The sequence below is a fragment of the Oncorhynchus nerka genome, linkage group LG18, assembly GCF_034236695.1.
Source record: "Oncorhynchus nerka isolate Pitt River linkage group LG18, Oner_Uvic_2.0, whole genome shotgun sequence".
Taxonomy (NCBI): domain Eukaryota; kingdom Metazoa; phylum Chordata; class Actinopteri; order Salmoniformes; family Salmonidae; genus Oncorhynchus; species Oncorhynchus nerka.
Genome location: NC_088413.1, coordinates 9,447,289 through 9,469,277, shown reverse-complemented (window position 1 = coordinate 9,469,277; position 21,989 = coordinate 9,447,289).

The window sequence follows — 21,989 nt, the reverse complement described above, 5'->3', positions numbered from 1 at the left end:
GAGGTCGAGCGTATTGCCTGCCTTGTGAGTAGGGGGAAGGTGAGAGGGTGAGGTCAAAGAGGAGAGGAGTGGAAAAAGGAGGCAGAGAGGAATGAGTCAAAGGTAGGCGTGGGGAGGTTAAAGTCGCCCAGAACTGTGAGAGGTGAGCCGTCCTCAGGAAAGGAGCTTATCAAGGCATCAAGCTCATTGATGAACTCTCCGAGGAACCTGGAGGCGATAAATGATAAGGATGTTAAGCTTGAAAGGGCTGGTAACTGTGACAGCATGGAATTCAAAGGAGGCGATAGACAGATGGGTAAGGGGAGAAAGAGAGAATGACCACTTGGGAGAGATGAGGATCCCGGTGCCACCACCCCGCTGACCAGAAGCTCTCGGGGTGTGCGAGAGCACGTGGGCGGACGAAGAGAGAGCAGTAGGAGTAGCGGTGTTGTCTGTGGTGATCCATGTTTCCGTCAGAGCCAAGAAGTCGAGGGACTGGAGGGAGGCATAGGCTGAGATGAACTCTGCCTTGTTGGCCGCAGATCGGCAGTTCCAGAGGCTACCGGAGACCTGGAACTCCACGTGGGTCGTGCGCGCTGGGACCACCAGATTAGGGTGGCTGCGGCCACGCGGTGTGGAGCGTTTGTATGGTCTGTGCAGAGAGGAGAGAACAGGGATAGACAGACACATAGTTGACAGGCTAGAGAAGAGGCTACGCTAATGCAGAGGAGATTGGAATGACAAGTGGACTACACGTCTCGAATGTTCAGAAAGTTAAGCTTACGTGGCAAGAATCTAATTGACTAAAATGATTAAAATGATAGAGTACTGCTGGGGTAAGCTAGCTGCGTTGTTGACACTACCCTAATCAAGTCGTACCGTTGAGTGTGAAGTTTCTACAATGCTGCTTATCGGGAGCTAGCTGGCTAGCTAGCAGTGTTGGTTACGTTACGTTGCATTAGGAGAACGACAATAGCTGGCTAGCTAACCTAGAAAATCGCTCTAGACTACACAATTATCTTTGAAACAAAGACGGCTATGTAGCTAGCTATGTAGCTAGCTACGATCAAACAAATCACACCGTTGGGACTGTAATGAAATGAAATGAAAAAGTGATACTACCTGTGGAGCGACGGAATGCGACCGGAATGCGAAAGTTCTATTCAGTAGACGTTGGCTGGCTATTGGCTAGCTAGGAGTGTCTCCTACGTTAAGGGCGACAAAATAGCTGGCTAGCTAACCTCGGTGAATTAAGATAATCACTCTAAGACTACACACTCTAAACTACACAATTATCTTGGATACGAAGACAGCAAAGACAACTATGTAGCTAGCTATGTAGCTAGCTAACACTACACTAATCAAGTCGTTCAGTTGAGTGTGATAGTTACTACAGTGCTACGGTAGCCGGTGAACGTATGCTAGCTGGCTAGCTTCTAGGCAGATAGGAGCGACGAAATACGATAATAACGCAATTATCACTCTAAGACTCCACACTCTAAGCTACACAATTATCTTGGATACGAAGACAGCAAAGACAACTATGTAGCTAGCTATGTAGCTAGCTAACACTACACTAATCAAGACGTTCAGTTGAGTGTGATAGTTACTACAGTGCTACGGTAGGCGGTGAGCGTGTTGGACAGATAGGAGACGACAGATAGGAGACGACGAAATACGATAATTACGCAATTATCTTTGATACAACGACGACTATGTAGCTAGCTAAGAGGAAATTGCTAAGATTAGACAAATCAGACCGTTGTACTATAATGAAATGTAATGAAATGTAATGAAAAAGTTATACAACCTGCAGACCGAGCGCGGATGCGACCAGATCGCTCAACCCGAAGTCGCGCTCTCTCCTTACTACCTTACTACCATTCTCTATATTCCCTCTCCTTACCACCTTACTACCGTTCTCTATATTCCCTCTCTCCTTACTACCTTCCCTCTCTCCTTGCTACCTTACTACCTTCCCTCTCTCCTTACTACCTTACTACCTTCCTCTCTCCTTACTACCTTACCACCTTACTACCGTTCTCTATATTCCCTCTCTCCTTACTACCGTTCTCTACATTCCCTCTCTCCTTACTACCGTTCTCTATATTCCCTCTCTCCTTACTACCATTCTCTATATTCCCTCTCTCCTTACTACCTTACTACCGTTCTCTATATTCCCTCTCTCCTTACTACCATTCTCTATATTCCCTCTCTCCTTACTACCGTTCTCTACATTCCCTCTCTCCTTACTACCGTTCTCTACATTCCCTCTCTCCTTACTACCTTCCCTCTCTCCTTACTACCGTTCTCTACATTCCCTCTCTCCTTACTACCGTTCTCTATATTCCCTCTCTCCTTACTACCATTCTCTATATTCCCTCTCTCCTTACTACCTTTCTCTACATTCCCTCTCTCCTTACTACCGTTCTCTACATTCCCTCTCTCCTTACTACCTTTCTCTACATTCCCTCTCTCCTTACTACCGTTCTCTATATTCCCTCTCTCCTTACTACCGTTCTCTATATTCCCTCTCTCCTTACTACCGTTCTCTATATTCCCTCTCTCCTTACTACCTTTCTCTATATTCCCTCTCTCCTTACTACCGTTCTCTACATTCCTCTCTCCTTACTACCTTTCTCTATATTCCTCTCTCCTTACCACCTTACTACCGTTCTCTATATTCCCTCTCTCCTTACTACCGTTCTCTATATTCCCTCTCTCCTTACTACAGTTCTCTATATTCCCTCTCTACTTACTACCGTTCTCTATATTCCCTCTCTCCTTACTACCTTTCTCTATATTCCCTCTCTCCTTACTACCTTTCTCTATATTCCCTCTCTCCTTACTACCTTTCTCTATATTCCTCTCTCCTTACTACCGTTCTCTACATTCCCTCTCTCCTTACTACCTTTCTCTACATTCCCTCTCTTTACTACCGTTCTCTACATTCCCTCTTTCCTTACTACCGTTCTCTACATTCCCTCTCTCCTTACTACCGTTCTCTATATTCCTCTCTCCTTACTACCGTTCTCTATATTCCTCTCTCCTTACTACCGTTCTCTACATTCCCTCTCTCCTTACTACATTCCCTCTCTCCTTACTACCATTCTCTACATTCCCTCTCTCCTTACTACCGTTCTCTATATTCCCTCTCTCCTTACTACCGTTCTCTACATTCCCTCTCTCCTTACTACATTCCCTCTCTCCTTACTACCGTTCTCTATATTCCCTCTCTCCTTACTACATTCCCTCTCTCCTTACTACCGTTCTCTACATTCCCTCTCTCCTTACTACCGTTCTCTACATTCCCTCTCTTCTTACTACCGTTCTCTACATTCCCTCTCTCCTTACTACCGTTCTCTACATTCCCTCTCTCCTTACTACCGTTCTCTATATTCCCTCTCTCCTTACTACCGTTCTCTATATTCCCTCTCTCCTTACTACCGTTCTCTATATTCCCTTTCTCCTTACTACCGTTCTCTATATTCCCTCTCTCCTTACTACCGTTCTCTATATTCCCTCTCTCCTTACTACCGTTCTCTAAATTCCCTCTCTCCTTACTACCTTACTACCGTTCTCTATATTCCCTCTCTCCTTACTACCGTTCTCTATATTCCCTCTCTCCTTACTACCATTCTCTACCTTCCCTCTCTCCTTACTACCGTTCTCTACATTCCCTCTCTCCTTACTACCTTACTACCTTCCCTCTCTCCTTACTACCTTACTACCTTACTACCGTTCTCTACATTCCCTCTCTCCTTACTACCTTCCCTCTCTCCTTACTACCGTTCTCTACATTCCCTCTCTCCTTACTACCGTTCTCTATATTCCCTCTCTCCTTACTACCATTCTCTATATTCCCTCTCTCCTTACTACCTTTCTCTACATTCCCTCTCTCCTTACTACCGTTCTCTACATTCCCTCTCTCCTTACTACCTTTCTCTACATTCCCTCTCTCCTTACTACCGTTCTCTATATTCCCTCTCTCCTTACTACCGTTCTCTATATTCCCTCTCTCCTTACTACCGTTCTCTATATTCCCTCTCTCCTTACTACCTTTCTCTATATTCCCTCTCTCCTTACTACCGTTCTCTACATTCCCTCTCTCCTTACTACCTTTCTCTATATTCCCTCTCTCCTTACCACCTTACTACCGTTCTCTATATTCCCTCTCTCCTTACTACCGTTCTCTATATTCCCTCTCTCCTTACTACAGTTCTCTATATTCCCTCTCTACTTACTACCGTTCTCTATATTCCCTCTCTCCTTACTACCTTTCTCTATATTCCCTCTCTCCTTACTACCTTTCTCTATATTCCCTCTCTCCTTACTACCTTTCTCTATATTCCCTCTCTCCTTACTACCGTTCTCTACATTCCCTCTCTCCTTACTACCTTTCTCTACATTCCCTCTCTCTTTACTACCGTTCTCTACATTCCCTCTTTCCTTACTACCGTTCTCTACATTCCCTCTCTCCTTACTACCGTTCTCTATATTCCCTCTCTCCTTACTACCGTTCTCTATATTCCCTCTCTCCTTACTACCGTTCTCTACATTCCTCTCTCCTTACTACATTCCCTCTCTCCTTACTACCATTCTCTACATTCCCTCTCTCCTTACTACCGTTCTCTATATTCCCTCTCTCCTTACTACCGTTCTCTACATTCCCTCTCTCCTTACTACATTCCCTCTCTCCTTACTACCGTTCTCTATATTCCCTCTCTCCTTACTACATTCCCTCTCTCCTTACTACCGTTCTCTACATTCCCTCTCTCCTTACTACCGTTCTCTACATTCCCTCTTCTTACTCACCGTTCTCTACATTCCTCTCTCCTTACTACCGTTCTCTACATTCCTCTCTCCTTACTACCGTTCTCTATATTCCTCTCTCCTTACTACCGTTCTCTATATTCCTCTCTCCTTACTACCGTTCTCTATATTCCCTCTCTCCTTACTACCGTTCTCTATATTCCCTCTCTCCTTACTACCGTTCTCTATATTCCCTCTCTCCTTACTACCGTTCTCTAAATTCCCTCTCTCCTTACTACCTTACTACCGTTCTCTATATTCCCTCTCTCCTTACTACCGTTCTCTATATTCCCTCTCTCCTTACTACCATTCTCTACCTTCCCTCTCTCCTTACTACCGTTCTCTACATTCCCTCTCTCCTTACTACCTTACTACCTTCCTACAGTTCTCTACATTCCCTCTCTCCTTACTACCTTACTACCTTCCCTCTCTCCTTACTACCTTACTACCTTCCCTCTCTCCTTACTACCGTTCTCTATATTCCCTCTCTCCTTACTACCTTTCTCTATATTCCCTCTCTCCTTACTACCGTTCTCTATATTCCCTCTCTCCTTCCTACCGTTCTCTACATTCCCTCTCTCCTTACTACCGTTCTCTATATTCCCTTTCTCCATACTACCGTTCTCTATATTCCCTCTCTCCTTCCTACCGTTCTCTATATTCCCTCTCTCCTTCCTACCGTTCTCTACATTCCCTCTCTCCTTACTACCGTTCTCTATATTCCCTCTCTCCTTACTACCGTTCTCTATATTCCCTTTCTCCTTACTACCGTTCTCTATATTCCCTCTCTCCTTACTACCTTCCCTCTCTCCTTGCTACCTTACTACCTTCCCTCTCTCCTTGCTACCTTACTACCTTCCCTCTCTCCTTACTACCTTACTACCTTCCCTCTCTCCTTACTACCTTACCACCTTACTACCGTTCTCTATATTCCCTCTCTCCTTACTACCTTACTACCTTCCCTCTCTCCTTACTACCTTACTACCTTCCCTCTCTCCTTACTACCTTACCACCGTTCTCTATATTCCCTCTCTCCTTACTACCATTCTCTATATTCCCTCTCTCCTTACTACCTTACTACCATTCTCTATATTCCCTCTCTCCTTACTACCTTACTACCATTCTCTATATTCCCTCTCTCCTTACTACCGTTCTCTATATTCCCTCTCACATTTACATTACATTTAAGTCATTTAGCAGACGCTCTTATCCAGAGCGACTTACAAATTGGTGCTTTCACCTTATGACATCCAGTGGAACAGCCACTTTACAATAGTGCATCTAGGTCTTTTAAGGGGGGGGGGGAGAAGGATTACTTTATCCTATCCTAGGTATTCCTTAAAGAGGTGGGGTTTCAGGTGTCTCCGGAAGGTGGTGATTGACTCCGCTGTCCTGGCGTCGTGAGGGAGTTTGTTCCACCATTGGGGGCCAGAGCATGCGAACAGTTTTGACTGGGCTGAGCGGGAACTGTACTTCCTCAGTGGTAGGGAGGCGAGCAGGCCAGAGGTGGATGAACGCAGTGCCCTTGTTTGGGTGTAGGGCCTGATCAGAGCCTGGAGGTAGTGAGGTGCCGTTCCCCTCACAGCTCCGTAGGCAAGCACCATGGTCTTGTAGCGGATGCAAGCTTCAACTGGAAGCCAGTGGAGAGAGAGGAGGAGCGGGGTGACGTGAGAGAGAACTTGGGAAGGTTGAACACCAGGACGGGCTGCGGCGTTCTGGGTGAGTTGTAGGGGTTTAATGGCACAGGCAGGGAGCCCAGCCAACAGCGAGTTGCAGTAATCCAGACGGGAGATGACAAGTGCCTGGATTAGGACCTGCGCCGCTTCCTGTGTGAGGCAGGGTCGTACTCTGCGGATGTTGTAGAGCATGAACCTACAGGAACGGGCCACCGCCTTGATGTTATTTGAGAACGACAGGGTGTTGTCCAGGATCACGCCAAGGTTCTTAGCGCTCTGGGACGAGGACACAATGGAGTTGTCAACCGTGATGGCGAGATCATGGAACGGGCAGTCCTTCCCCGGGAGGAAGAGCAGCTCCGTCTTGCCGAGGTTCAGCTTGAGGTGATGATCCGTCATCCACACTGATATGTCTGCCAGACATGCAGAGATGCGATTCGCCACCTGGTCGTCAGAAGGGGGAAAGGAGAAGATTAATTGTGTGTCGTCTGCATAGCAATGATAGGAGAGACCATGTGAGGTTATGACAGAGCCAAGTGACTTGGTGTATAGCGAGAATAGGAGAGGGCCTAGAACAGAGCCCTGGGGGACACCAGTGGTGAGAGCACGTGGTGAGGAGACGGATTCTCGCCACGCCACCTGGTAGGAGCGACCTGTCAGGTAGGACGCAATCCAAGCGTGGGCCGCGCCGAGATGCCCAACTCGGAGAGGGTGGAGAGGAGGATCTGATGGTTCACAGTATCGAAGGCAGCCGATAGGTCTAGAAGGATGAGAGCAGAGGGAGAGAGTTAGCTTTAGCAGTGCGGAGCGCCTCCGTGATACAGAGAAGAGCAGTCTCAGTTGAATGACTAGTCTTGAAACCTGACTGATTTGGATCAAGAAGGTCATTCTGAGAGAGATAGCGGGAGAGCTGGCCAAGACGGCACGTTCAAGAGTTTTGGAGAGAAAAGAAAGAAGGGATACTGGTCTGTAGTTGTTGACATCGGAGGGATCGAGTGTAGGTTTTTTCAGAAGGGGTGCAACTCTCGCTCTCTTGAAGACGGGAGGGACGTAGCCAGCGGTCAGGGATGAGTTGATGGCGAGGTGAGGTAAGGGGAGAAGGTCACCGGAGATGGTCTGGAGAAGAGAGGAGGGGATAGGGTCAAGCGGGCAGGTTGTTGGGCGGCCGGCCGTCACAAGACGCGAGATGTCATCTGGAGAGAGGGGAGAAAGAGGTCAGAGCACAGGGTAGGGCAGTGTGAGCAGAACCAGCGGTGTCGTTTGACTTAGCAAACGAGGATCGGATGTCGTCGACCTTCTTTTTCAAAATGGTTGACGAAGTCATCTGCAGAGAGGGAGGAGGGGGGAGGGGGAGGAGGATTCAAGAGGGAGGAGAAGGTGGCAAAGAGCTTCCTAGGGTTAGAGGCAGATGCTTGGAATTTAGAGTGGTAGAAAGTGGCTTTAGCAGCAGAGACAGAGGAGGAAAATGTAGAGAGGAGGGAGTGAAAAGGATGCCAGGTCCGCAGGGAGGCGAGTTTTCCTCCATTTCCGCTCGGCTGCCCGGAGCCCTGTTCTGTGAGCTCGCAATGAGTCGTCGAGCCACGGAGCGGGAGGGAGGACCGAGCCGGCCTGGAGGATAGGGGACATAGAGAGTCAAAGGATGCAGAAAGGGAGGAGAGGAGGGTTGAGGAGGCAGAATCAGGAGATAGGTTGGAGAAGGTTTGAGCAGAGGGAAGAGATGATAGGATGGAAGAGGAGAGAGTAGCGGGGGAGAGAGAGCGAGAAGGTTGGGACGGCGCGATACCATCCGAGTAGGGGCAGTGTGGGAAGTGTTGGATGAGAGCGAGAGGGAAAAGGATACAAGGTAGTGGTCGGAGACTTGGAGGGGAGTTGCAATGAGGTTAGTGGAGGAACAGCATCTAGTAAAGATGAGGTCGGCGTATTGCCTGCCTTGTGAGTAGGGGGAAGGTGAGAGGGGTGAGGTCAAAAGAGGAGAGGAGTGGAAAGAAGGAGGCAGAGAGGAATGAGTCAAAGGTAGACGTGGGGAGGTTAAAGTCGCCCAGAACTGTGAGAGGTGAGCCGTCCTCAGGAAAGGAGCTTATCAAGGCATCAAGCTCATTGATGAACTCTCCGAGGGAACCTGGAGGGCGATAAATGATAAGGATGTTAAGCTTGAAAGGGCTGGTAACTGTGACAGCATGGAATTCAAAGGAGGCGATAGACAGATGGGTAAGGGGGAGAAAGAGAGAATGACCACTTGGGAGAGATGAGGATCCGGTGCCACCACCCGCTGACCAGAAGCTCTCGGGGTGTGCGAGAGCACGTGGGCGGACGAAGAGAGAGCAGTAGGATAGCGGTGTTGTCTGTGGTGATCCATGTTTCCGTCAGAGCCAAGAAGTCGAGGACTGGAGGAGGCATAGGCTGAGATGAACTCTGCCTTGTTGGCCGCAGATCGGCAGTTCAGAGGCTACCGGAGACCTGGAACTCCACGTGGGTCGTGCGCGCTGGGACCACCAGATTAGGGTGGCTGCGGCCACGCGGTGTGGAGCGTTTGTATGGTCTGTGCAGAGAGGAGAGAACAGGGATAGACAGACACATAGTTGACAGGCTAGAGAAGAGGCTACGCTAATGCAGAGGAGATTGGAATGACAAGTGGACTACACGTCTCGAATGTTCAGAAAGTTAAGCTTACGTAGCAAGAATCTAATTGACTAAAATGATTAAAATGATAGAGTACTGCTGGGGTAGGCTAGCTGCGTTGTTGACACTACCCTAATCAAGTCGTACCGTTGAGTGTGAAGTTTCTACAATGCTGCTTATCGGGAGCTAGCTGGCTAGCTAGCAGTGTTGGTTACGTTACGTTGCATTAGGAGAACGACAATAGCTGGCTAGCTAACCTAGAAAATCGCTCTAGACTACACAATTATCTTTGAAACAAAGACGGCTATGTAGCTAGCTATGTAGCTAGCTACGATCAAACAAATCACACCGTTGGGACTGTAATGAAATGAAATGAAAAAGTGATACTACCTGTGGAGCGACGGAATGCGACCGGAATGCGAAAGTTCTATTCAGTAGCGTTGGCTGGCTATTGGCTAGCTAGGAGTGTCTCCTACGTTAAGGGCGACAAAATAGCTGGCTAGCTAACCTCGGTGAATTAAGATAATCACTCTAAGACTACACACTCTAAACTACACAATTATCTTGGATACGAAGACAGCAAAGACAACTATGTAGCTAGCTATGTAGCTAGCTAACACTACACTAATCAAGTCGTTCAGTTGAGTGTGATAGTTACTACAGTGCTACGGTAGCCGGTGAACGTATGCTAGCTGGCTAGCTGCTAGGCAGATGGGAGGGCGACGAAATACGATAATAACGCAATTATCACTCTAAGACTCCACACTCTAAGCTACACAATTATCTTGGATACGAAGACAGCAAAGACAACTATGTAGCTAGCTATGTAGCTAGCTAACACTACACTAATCAAGGCGTTCAGTTGAGTGTGATAGTTACTACAGTGCTACGGTAGACGGTGAGCGTGTTGGACAGATAGGAGGCGACAGATAGGAGCGGCGAAATACGATAATTACGCAATTATCTTTGATACAACGACGACTATGTAGCTAGCTAAGAGGAAATTGCTAAGATTAGACAAATCAGACCGTTGTACTATAATGAAATGTAATGAAATGTAATGAAAAAGTTATACAACCTGCAGACCGGCGCGGATGCGACCAGATCGCTCCAACCCGGAAGTCGCGCTCTCTCCTTACTACCTTACTACCATTCTCTATATTCCTCTCCTTACCACCTTACTACCGTTCTCTATATTCCTCTCTCCTTACTACCTTCCCTCTCTCCTTGCTACCTTACTACCTTCCCTCTCTCCTTACTACCTTACTACCTTCCCTCTCTCCTTACTACCTTACCACCTTACTACCGTTCTCTATATTCCCTCTCTCCTTACTACCGTTCTCTACATTCCCTCTCTCCTTACTACCGTTCTCTATATTCCCTCTCTCCTCACTACCATTCTCTATATTCCCTCTCTCCTTACTACCTTACTACCGTTCTCTATATTCCCTCTCTCCTTACTACCATTCTCTATATTCCCTCTCTCCTTACTACCGTTCTCTACATTCCCTCTCTCCTTACTACCGTTCTCTACATTCCCTCTCTCCTTACTACCTTCCCTCTCTCCTTACTACCGTTCTCTACATTCCCTCTCTCCTTACTACCGTTCTCTATATTCCCTCTCTCCTTACTACCATTCTCTATATTCCCTCTCTCCTTACTACCTTTCTCTACATTCCCTCTCTCCTTACTACCGTTCTCTACATTCCCTCTCTCCTTACTACCTTTCTCTACATTCCCTCTCTCCTTACTACCGTTCTCTATATTCCCTCTCTCCTTACTACCGTTCTCTATATTCCCTCTCTCCTTACTACCGTTCTCTATATTCCCTCTCTCCTTACTACCGTTCTCTATATTCCCTCTCTCCTTACCACCTTACTACCGTTCTCTACATTCCCTCTCTCCTTACTACCTTCGTTCTCTACATTCCTCTCTCCTTACTACCGTTCTCTACATTCCCCTCTCCTTACTACCATTCTCTACATTCCCTCTCTCCTTACCACCTTACTACCGTTCTCCATTCCTCTCTCCTTACTACCTTCCCTCTCTCCTTACTACCGTTCTCTATATTCCCTCTCTCCTTACTACCGTTCTCTACATTCCCTCTCTCCTTACTACCTTCCCTCTCTCCTTGCTACCTTACTACCTTCCCTCTCTCCTTACTACCTTACTACCTTCCCTCTCTCCTTACTACCTTACCACCTTACTACCGTTCTCTATATTCCCTCTCTCCTTACTACTGTTCTCTACATTCCCTCTCTCCTTACTACCGTTCTCTATATTCCCTCTCTCCTTACTACCATTCTCTATATTCCCTCTCTCCTTACTACCTTACTACCGTTCTCTATATTCCCTCTCTCCTTACTACCATTCTCTATATTCCTCTCTCCTTACTACCGTTCTCTACATTCCCTCTCTCCTTACTACCGTTCTCTACATTCCCTCTCTCCTTACTACCTTCCCTCTCTCCTTACTACCGTTCTCTACATTCCCTCTCTCCTTACTACCGTTCTCTATATTCCCTCTCTCCTTACTACCATTCTCTATATTCCCTCTCTCCTTACTACCTTTCTCTACATTCCCTCTCTCCTTACTACCGTTCTCTACATTCCCTCTCTCCTTACTACCTTTCTCTACATTCCTCTCTCCTTATTCTCTATATTCCGTTCTCTATATTCCCTCTCTCCTTACTACCGTTCTCTATATTCCCTCTCTCCTTACTACCGTTCTCTATATTCCCTCTCCTTACTACCGTTCTCTATATTCCTCTCTCCTTACTACCACCTTACTACCGTTCTCTACATTCCCTCTCTCCTTACTACCGTTCTCTACATTCCCTCTCTCCTTACTACCGTTCTCTACATTCCCTCTCTCCTTACTACCGTTCTCTACATTCCCTCTCTCCTTACCACCTTACTACCGTTCTCTACATTCCCTCTCTCCTTACTACCTTCCCTCTCTCCTTACTACCGTTCTCTATATTCCCTCTCTCCTTACTACCGTTCTCTACATTCCCTCTCTCCTTACTACCGTTCTCTACATTCCCTCTCTCCTTACCACCTTACTACCGTTCTCTATATTCCCTCTCTCCTTACTACCTTACTACATTCCCTCTCTCCTTACTACCGTTCTCTATATTCCCTCTCTCCTTACTACCTTACTACCGTTCTCTATATTCCCTCTCTCCTTACTACCTTACTACATTCCCTCTCTCCTTACTACCTTTCTCTACATTCCCTCTGTCCTTACTACCTTCCCTCTCTCCTTACTACCGTTCTCTACATTCCCTCTCTCCTTACTACCGTTCTCTACATTCCCTCTCTCCTTACTACCGTTCTCTATATTCCTCTCTCCTTACTACCTTCCCTCTCTCCTTGCTACCTTACTACCTTCCTCCCTCTCCTTACTACCTTACTACCTTCCCTCTCTCCTTACTACCTCTATACCACCTTACTACCGTTCTCTACATTCCCTCTCTCCTTACTCCGTTCCCGTTCTCTACTACCTTCCTCTCCTTACTCTATATTCCCTCTCTCCTTACTACCGTTCTCTATATTCCCTCTCTCCTTACTATTCCGTTCTCTACATTCCCTCTCTCTCCTTACTACCTTCCCTCTCTCCTTACTACCGTTCTCTACATTCCCTCTCTCCTTACTACCGTTCTCTATATTCCCTCCTCTCCTTACTACCATTCTCCTATATTCCCTCTCTCCTTACTACCTTTTCTCCCATTCCCTCTCTCCTTACTACCGTTCTCTACATTCCCTCTCTCCTTACTACCTTTCTCTACATTCCCTCTCTCCTTACTACCGTTCTCTATATTCCCTCTCTCCTTACTACCGTTCTCTATATTCCTCTCTCCTTACTACCGTTCTCTATATTCCCTCTCTCCTTACTACCGTTCTCTACCGTTCTCATTCCCTCTCTCCTTACTACCGTTCTCTACATTCCCTCTCTCCTTACTACAGTTCTCTACATTCCCTCTCTCCTTACTACCGTTCTCTACATTCCCTCTCTCCTTACCACCTCTACTACCTTTCCTCTACATTCCCTCTCTCCTTACTACCTTCCCTCTCTCCTTACTACCGTTCTCTATATTCCCTCTCTCCTTACTCGTTCTCTACATTCCCTCTCTCCTTACTACCGTTCTCTACATTCCCCTCTCCTTACTACCGTTCTCACCTTACTACCGTTCTCTATATTCCCTCTCTCCTTACTACCGTTACTACATTCCCTCTCTCCTTACTACCGTTCTCTATATTCCCTCTCTCCTTACTACCTTACTACCGTTCTCTATATTCCTCTCTCCTTACTACCTTACTACATTCCCTCTCTCCTTACTACCTTTCTCTACATTCCCTCTCTCCTTACTACCTTCCTCTCTCCTTACTACCGTTCTCTACATTCCCTCTCTCCTTACTACCGTTCTCTACATTCCCTCTCTCCTTACTACCGTTCTCTATATTCCCTCTCTCCTTACCTACCTTCCCTCTCTCTTGCTACCTTACTCTCCTTACCTATACCTTCTCTCCTTACTACATTCCCCTTCCTAGTTCTCTATATTCCCTCTCTCCTTACTACGTTCTCTATATTCCTCTCTCCTTACTACCGTTCTCTATATTCCCTCTCTCCTTACTACCGTTCTCTACATTCCCTCTCTCCTTACTACCTTTTCTCTATACTACCGTTCTCTATATTTCCTCTCTCCTTACTACCGTTCTCTATATTCCCTCTCTCCTTACTACCGTTCTCCCTCTCTCTTACATTCTCTACTCTCCCTTACTCCCTCTCTCCTTACTACCTTACTATTCTCTATATTCCCTCCTTCTCTACGTTCCCTCTACATTCTTCTCTCCTTACTACCGTTCTCTATATTCCCTCTCTCCTTACCATTCTCTACATTCCCTCTCTCCTTACTACCGTTCTCTACATTCCCTCTCTCCTTACTACCTCTTCTCTATATTCCCTCTCTCCTTACTACCATTCCCCTCCTTACTACCGTTCTCTATATTCCCTCTCTCCTTACTACCGTTCTCTATATTCCCTCTCTCCTTACTACCGTTCTCTATATTCCCTCTCTCTCCTTACTACCCTCTCCTACCGTTCTCTATATTCCCTCTCTCCTTACTACCTTTCTCTACTATTCCCTCTCTCCTTACTAGTTCTCTATATTCCCCTCTCCTTACTACCGTTTTCTTATTCCCTCTCTCCTTACTACCGTTCTCTATATTCCCTCTCTCCTTACTACCGTTCTCCATTCCCTCTCTCCTTACTACCTTTCTCTATATTCCCTCTCTCCTTACTACCGTTCTCTACTATTCCCTCTCTCCTTACTACCGTTCTCTACATTCCCTCTCTCCTTACTACCGTTTCTCTACCCATTCCCTCTCTCCTTACTACCTTCTCTACATTCCCTCTCTCCTTACTCTTCTACCTTACTACCATTCTCTACATTCCCTCTCTCCTTACTACCGTTCTCTATATTCCCTCTTCCCTCTCATTCCCTCTACTACCACCTTACTACCTATATTTCCTTACAGTTCTCTACATTCCCTCTCTCCTTCTCTATATTCCCTCTCCTTACTACCTCTCTACATTCCCTCTCTCCTTACTACCTTCTCTATATTCCCTCTCTTACTACCGTTCTCTACATTCCCTCTCTCCTTACTACCTTCTACATTCCCTCTCTCCTTACTACCTTTACATTCCCTCTCTCTTACTACATTCCCTCTCTCCTTACTACCATTCTCTACATTCCCTCTCTCCTTACTACCGTTCTCTACATTCCCTCTCTCCTTTACTACCTTCTCCTTACTCGTTCTCTATATTCCCTCTCTCCTTACTACATTCTCCTCTCTCCTTACTACCGTTCTCTATAGTTCTCTACATTCCCTCTCTCCTTACTACCTTCCATTCCCTCTCCTTACTACCGTTCTCTACATTCCCTCTCTCCTTACTCCTTACTACCGTTCTCTATCTTCCCTCTCTCCTTACTACCGTTTTCTACATTCCCTCTCTCTCTATATTCCTCTCTCCTTACTACCGTTCTCTACATTCCCTCTCTCCTTACTACCATTCTCTATATTCCCTCTCTCCTTACTACCGTTCTCTACATTCCCTCTCTCCTTACTACATTCCCTCTCTCCTTACTACCGTTTCTCTATATTCCCTCTCTCCTTACTACATTCTCTACATTCCCTCTACCCTTACTCCCTTTCTTCTACCATTCCCTCTCTCCTTACTACCGTTCTCTACATTCCCTCTCTCCTTACTACCGTTCTCTACATTCCCTCTCTCCTTACTACCTTTCTCTACATTCCCTCTCTCCTTACTACCTTCCCTCTCTCCTTACTACCATTCTCTACATTCCCTCTCTCCTTACTACCGTTCTCTATATTCCCTCTCTCCTTACTACCGTTCTCTACATTCCCTCTCTCCATACTACCGTTCTCTATATTCCCTCTCTCCTTACTACCGTTCTCTACATTCCCTCTTTCTTACATTCCCTCTCTCCATACTACCGTTCTCTATATTCCCTCTCTCCTTACTACCGTTCTCTATATTCCCTCTCTCCTTACTACCGTTCTCTACATTCCCTCTCTCCTTACTACCTTCCCTCTCTCCTTACTACCTTTCTCTATATTCCCTCTCTCCTTACTACCGTTCTCTACATTCCCTCTCTCCTTACTACCTTTCTCTACATTCCCTCTCTCCTTACTACCGTTCTCTACATTCCCTCTCTCCTTACTACCGTTCTCTACATTCCCTCTCTCCTTACTACCGTTCTCTATATTCCCTCTCTCCTTACTACCGTTCTCTATATTCCCTCTCTCCTTACTACCGTTCTCTACATTCCCTCTCTCCTTACTACATTTCTACATTCCCTCTCTCCTTACTACCGTTCTCTACATTCCCTCTCTCCTTACTACCGTTCTCTATATTCCTCTCTCCTTACTACCGTTCTCTACATTCCCTCTCTCCTTCTCTACATTCCCTCTCTCCTTACTACCGTTCTCTATATTCATTCCTCCTCCTCTCATCTCTACATTCCCTCTCCATACTACCGTTCTCTACATTCCCTCTACTCCTTACTACCGTTCTCTACTATTCCCTCTCTCCTTACTACCGTTCTCTACATTCCCTCTCTCCTTCTCGTTCTCTACTACCGTTCTCTACATTCCCTCTCCTTACTACCGTTCTCTATATTCCCTCTCTCCTTACTACCGTTCTCTATATTCCCTCTCTCCTTACTACCGTTCCCTCCATTCCCTTTCTCTACTACCTTCCCTCTCTCCTCGTTCTCTACATTCCCTCTCTCCTTACTTACTACCGTTCCCTCCGTTCTCTACATTCCCTCTCTCCTTACTACCGTTCTCTATATTCCCTCTCTCCTTACTACCGTTCTCTACATTCCCTCTCCTTACTACCGTTCTCCATTCCCTCTCTCCTTACTACATTCCCTCTCTCTACTTCTCCATTCCCTCTCTCCTTACTACCGTTCTCTATATTCCCTCTCTCCTTACTACCGTTCTCTATATTCCCTCTCTCCTTACTACCTTTCTCTACATTCCCTCTACTACCGTTCTCTACACTTACTACCGTTCTCTACATTCCCTCTCTCCTTACTACCGTTCTCTACATTCCCTCTCTCCTTACTACCGTTCTCTATATTCCCTCTCTCCTTACTACCTTCCTTACTATTCCCTCTCTCCTTACTACCGTTCTCTACATTCCCTCTCCTTACTACCTTCTCTACATTCCCTCTCTCCTTACTACCGTTCTCTACATTCCTCTCTCTCCTTACTACATTCCCTCTCTTTCCTTCTACATTCCCTCTCATTCTATATTCCCTCTCTCCTTACTACCGTTCTCTATATTCCCTCTCTCCTTACTACCATTCTCTACATTCCCCTCTCTACTACCTTTCTCTACATTCCCTCTCTCCTTACCTTACCGTTCTCTATATTCCCTCTCTCCTTACTACCGTTCTCTACATTCCCTCTCTCCTTACTACCGTTCTCTACATTCCCCTCTCTCCTTACTACCCTCTTCTCTATACTATTCCCTCTCTCCTTACTACCTTTCTCTATATTCCCTCTCTCCTTACTACCTTCCCTCTCTCCTTACTGCAGTTCTATTCCCTCTCTCCTTACTACTTACTACCGTTCTCTATATTCCCTCTCTCCTTCTACCATTCCCTTACTACCTTACTACATTCCCTCTCTCCTTACTACCTTCTCCATTCTCTCCTTACTACCATTCTCTATATTCCCTCTCTCCTTACTACCTTCTCTATATTCCCTCTCTCCTTACTACCGTTCTCTACATTCCCCTCTCCTTACTACCATTCTCTATATTCCCTCTCTCCTTACTACCGTTCTCTATATTCCCTCTCTCCTTACTACCTTCTCCTACAGTTCTCTATATTCCCTCTCTCCTTGCTACCTTTCTCTACATTCCCTCTCTCCTTACTACCTTTTCTCTACATTCCCTCTCTCCTTACTACCTTTCTCTATATTCCCTCTCCTTACTACCGTTCTCTATATTCCCTCTCTCCTTACTCCGTTCTCTACATTCCCTCTCTCCTTACTACCGTTCTCTATATTCCCCCTCTCTCTACATTCCCTACTACCGTTCTCTATATATTCTATATTCCCTCTCTCCTTACTACCGTTCTCTACATTCCTCTCTCCTTACTACCGTTCTCTATATTCCCTCTCTCTTACTATTCTCTCTACTTACTACCTTTCTCTATATTTCTCTCACCTTACTACCGTTCTCTATATTCCCTCTCTCCTTACTACCGTTCTCTACTCTCCTTACTACAGTTCTCTATATTCCCTCTCTCCTTACTACCGTTCTCTACATTCCCTCTCTCCTCTCTCCTATACTACCTTTCTCTACATTCCCTCTCTCCTTACTACCGTTCTCTATATTCCCTCCTCCTTACTACCTTACTACCTTCCCTCTCTACCTTACTTCCCCTTCCTACTAGTTCTCTATATTCCCTCTCTCCTTACTACCGTTCTCTATATTCCTCTCCTTCTACCTTACATTCCCCTCTCCTTACTACCTTCTCTATATTCCCGTTCTCTACATTACTACCTTCCCTCTCTCCTTACTACCTTACTACCTTCCTCCCTCTCTCCTCTCTCCTTACTACCTTACTACCTTCCTCTTCTACTACCTTCCTACCGTTCTCTATATTCCCTCTCTCCTTACTACCGTTCTCTATATTCCCTCTCTCCTTACTACCGTTCTCTATTTCCTCTCTCCTTACTACCGTTCTCTCTACATTCCCTCTCCTTACTACCGTTCTCTATATTCCCTCTCTCCTTACTACCGTTCTCTATATTCCTCTCTCCTTACTACCGTTCTCTATATTCCCTCTCCTTACTACCTTCAGGTTCTCTACTACCTTCCCTCTCCTTACTACCGTTCTCTATATTCCCTCTCTCCTTACTACCTTCCTCTCTCCTTACTACCATTCTCTATATTCCTCTCTCCTTACTACCGTTCTCTATATTCCCTCTCTCCTTTACTACCTTCCCTCTCTCTTCCCTTACTACCGTTCTCTATATTCCCTCTCTCCTTACTACATTCCCTCTCTCCTTATATTCCCGTTCTTACTACCTCTTCTCTACCTTCCCTCTCTCCTTACTACCTTTCTCTACCTTCCCTCTCCTTACTACCGTTCTCATTCTCTATATTCATTCCCTCTCTCCTTACTACCGTTCTCTACATTCCCTCTCTCCTTACTACCGTTCTCTACATTCCCTCTCTCCTTACTACCTTTCTCTACCTTCCTCTCTCCTTACTCTACATTCCTCTCTCCTTACTACCGTTCTCTCCCTCTCTCCTTACCGTTCTCTACATTCCCTTCTCTACCGTTCTCTATATTCCCTCTCTCCTTACTACCGTTCTCTATTTCCTCTTCCTCATACTACCTTTTCTATATTCCCTCTCCTTACTACCGTTCTCTACATTCCCTCTCTCCTTACTACCGTTCTCTACATTCCCCTCTCTCCTTACTATTCCCTCTCTCCTTACTACCGTTCTCTATATTCCCTCTCTCCTTACTACCTTTCTCTACATTCCCTCTCTCCTTACTACCTTTCTACTACCATTCTCTACTCTCTCCTTACTACCGTTCTCTATATTCCCTCTCTCCTTACTACCGTTCTCCATTCCCTTCTCCTTACTACCATTCCCTCTCTCCTTACTACCGTTCTCTACATTTCCTCTCTCCATTACCGTTCTCTATATTCCCTCTCTCCTTACTACCGTTCTCTATATTCCCTCTCTCCTTACTACCGTTCTCTATATTCCCTCTCTCCTTACTACTCCCGTTCTCTACATTCCCTCTCTCCTACTACTACCCTTCTCTATATTCCCTCTCCCTCTACTACCGTTCTCTATATTCCCTCTCTCCTTACTACCGTTCTCTCCTGTTCTCTATATTCCCTCCCTCTCTCCTTACTACCGTTCTCTACATTCCCTCTCTCCTTACTACATTCCCGTTCTCTATACCGTTCTCTGCATTCCTCTCTCCTTACTACCGTTCTCCATTCCCTCTCCTTACTACCGTTCTCTACATTCCCTCTCTCCTTACTACCGTTCTCTATATTCCCTCTCTCCTTACTACCGTTCTCTATACTTACTTTCTCTACATTCCCTCTCTCCATACTACCTTCCCTCTCTCCTTACTACCGTTCTCTATATTCCCTCTCTCCTTACTACCGTTCTCTATATTCCCTCTCTCTTACCCGTTCTCTACATTCCTCTCTCCTTACTACATTCCCTCTCTCCTTACTACCTTTCTCTACATTCCCTCTCCTTACTACCGTTCTCTATATTCCCTCTCTACTCGTTCTCTACATTCCCTCTTCTCCGTTACTACATTCCCTCTCTCCTTACTACCGTTCTCTATATTCCCTCTCCTTACATTCTCCATTCTCTACATTCCCCTCTCTCCTTACTACCGTTCTCTACATTCCCTCTCCTTACTACCGTTCTCTACATTCCCTCTCCTTACTACCATTCTCTACATTCCCTCTCTCCTTACTACCTTATTCCCTCTCCTTACTACCGTTCTCTATATTCCCTCTCTCCTTACTACCGTTCTCTATATTCCCTCTTTCCTTACTACCGTTCTCTATATTCCCTCTCTCCTTACTACCGTTCTCTACATTCCCTCTCTCCTACTATTCCCTCTCTCCTTACTACCGTTCTCTACATTCCCTCTCTCCTTACTACCTTCTCTACATTCCCTCTTACTACCGTTCTCTACATTCCCTCTCTCATTTCCCTCTCTCTTACTACCTTCCCTCTCCTTACTACCATTCTCTACATTCCCTCTCTCCTTACTACCATTCTCTATATTCCCTCTCTCCTTACTACCGTTCTCCCTCTCTCCATTCCTCTCTCTACCTTTCTCTATATTCCTCTCTCCTTACTACCGTTCTCTCATTCCCTCTCTCCATACTCCGTTTATTTCTCTCCCTACTACCTTTCTCTACATTCCCGTTCTCCTTACTATTCCCTCTCTCCTTACTACCTTTCTCTACATTCCCTCTCTCCTTACTACCGTTCTCTACATTCCCTCTCTCCTTACTACCTTTCTCTATATTCTCCTCTCTCCTTACTACCGTTCTCTACATTTCCCTCTCTCCTTACCGTTCTCTACATTCCCTCTCTCCTTACTACCGTTCTCCATTCCCTCTCTCCTTACTACCGTTCTCTATATTCCCTCTCTCCTTACTACCGTTCTCTACATTCCCCTCTCTCCTTACTACATTCCCTCTCTCCTTACTACCATTCTCTACATTCCCTCTCTCCTTACTACCGTTCTCTATATTCCCTCTCTCCTTACTACCGTTCTCTACATTCCCTCTCTCCTTACTACATTCCCTCTCTCCTTACTACCGTTCTCTATATTCCCTCTCTCCTTACTACATTCCCTCTCTCCTTACTACCGTTCTCTACATTCCCTCTCTCCTTACTACCGTTCTCTACATTCCCTCTCTCCTTACTACCGTTCTCTCATTCCTCTCTCCTTACTACCGTTCTCTATTCCCTCTTCCTTACTACCTTCTCTCCTTACTACCATTCTCTACATTCCTCTCTCCTTACTACCGTTCTCTACTTTATTCCCTACTACCTTCCCTCTTTACTACCGTTCTCTATATTCCCTCTCTCCTTACTACCGTTCTCTATATTCCCTCTCTCCTTACTACCGTTCTCTATATTCCCTCTCTCCTTACTACCGTTCTCTATATTCCCTCTCTCCTTACTACCTTCCCTCTCTCCTTACTACCATTCTCTACATTCCCTCTCTACTTACTACTGTTCTCTACTTTCCCTCTCTCCTTACTACCTTCCCTCTCTCTTTACTACCGTTCTCTATATTCCCTCTCTCCTTACTACATTCCCTCTCTCCTTACTACCGTTCTCTACATTCCCTCTCTCCTTACTACCTTCCCTCTCTCCTTACTACCATTCTCTATATTCCCTCTCTCCTTACTACCGTTCTCTATATTCCCTCTCTCCTTACTACCTTCCCTCTCTCCTTACTACCGTTCTCTACATTCCCTCTCTCCTTACTACCTTCCCTCTCTCCTTACTACCGTTCTCTACATTCCCTCTCTCCTTACTACCATTCTCTACATTCCCTCTCTCCTTACTACCATTCTCTATATTCCCTCTCTCCTTACTACCATTCTCTATATTCCCTCTCTCTTACCTTCTCTATATTCCCTCTCTCCTTACTACCATTCTCTATATTCCCTCTCTCCTTACTACCGTTCTCTACATTCCCTCTCTCCTTACTACCATTCTCTACATTCCCTCTCTCCTTACTATCTTCCCTCTCTCCTTACTACCATTCTCTATATTCCCTCTCTC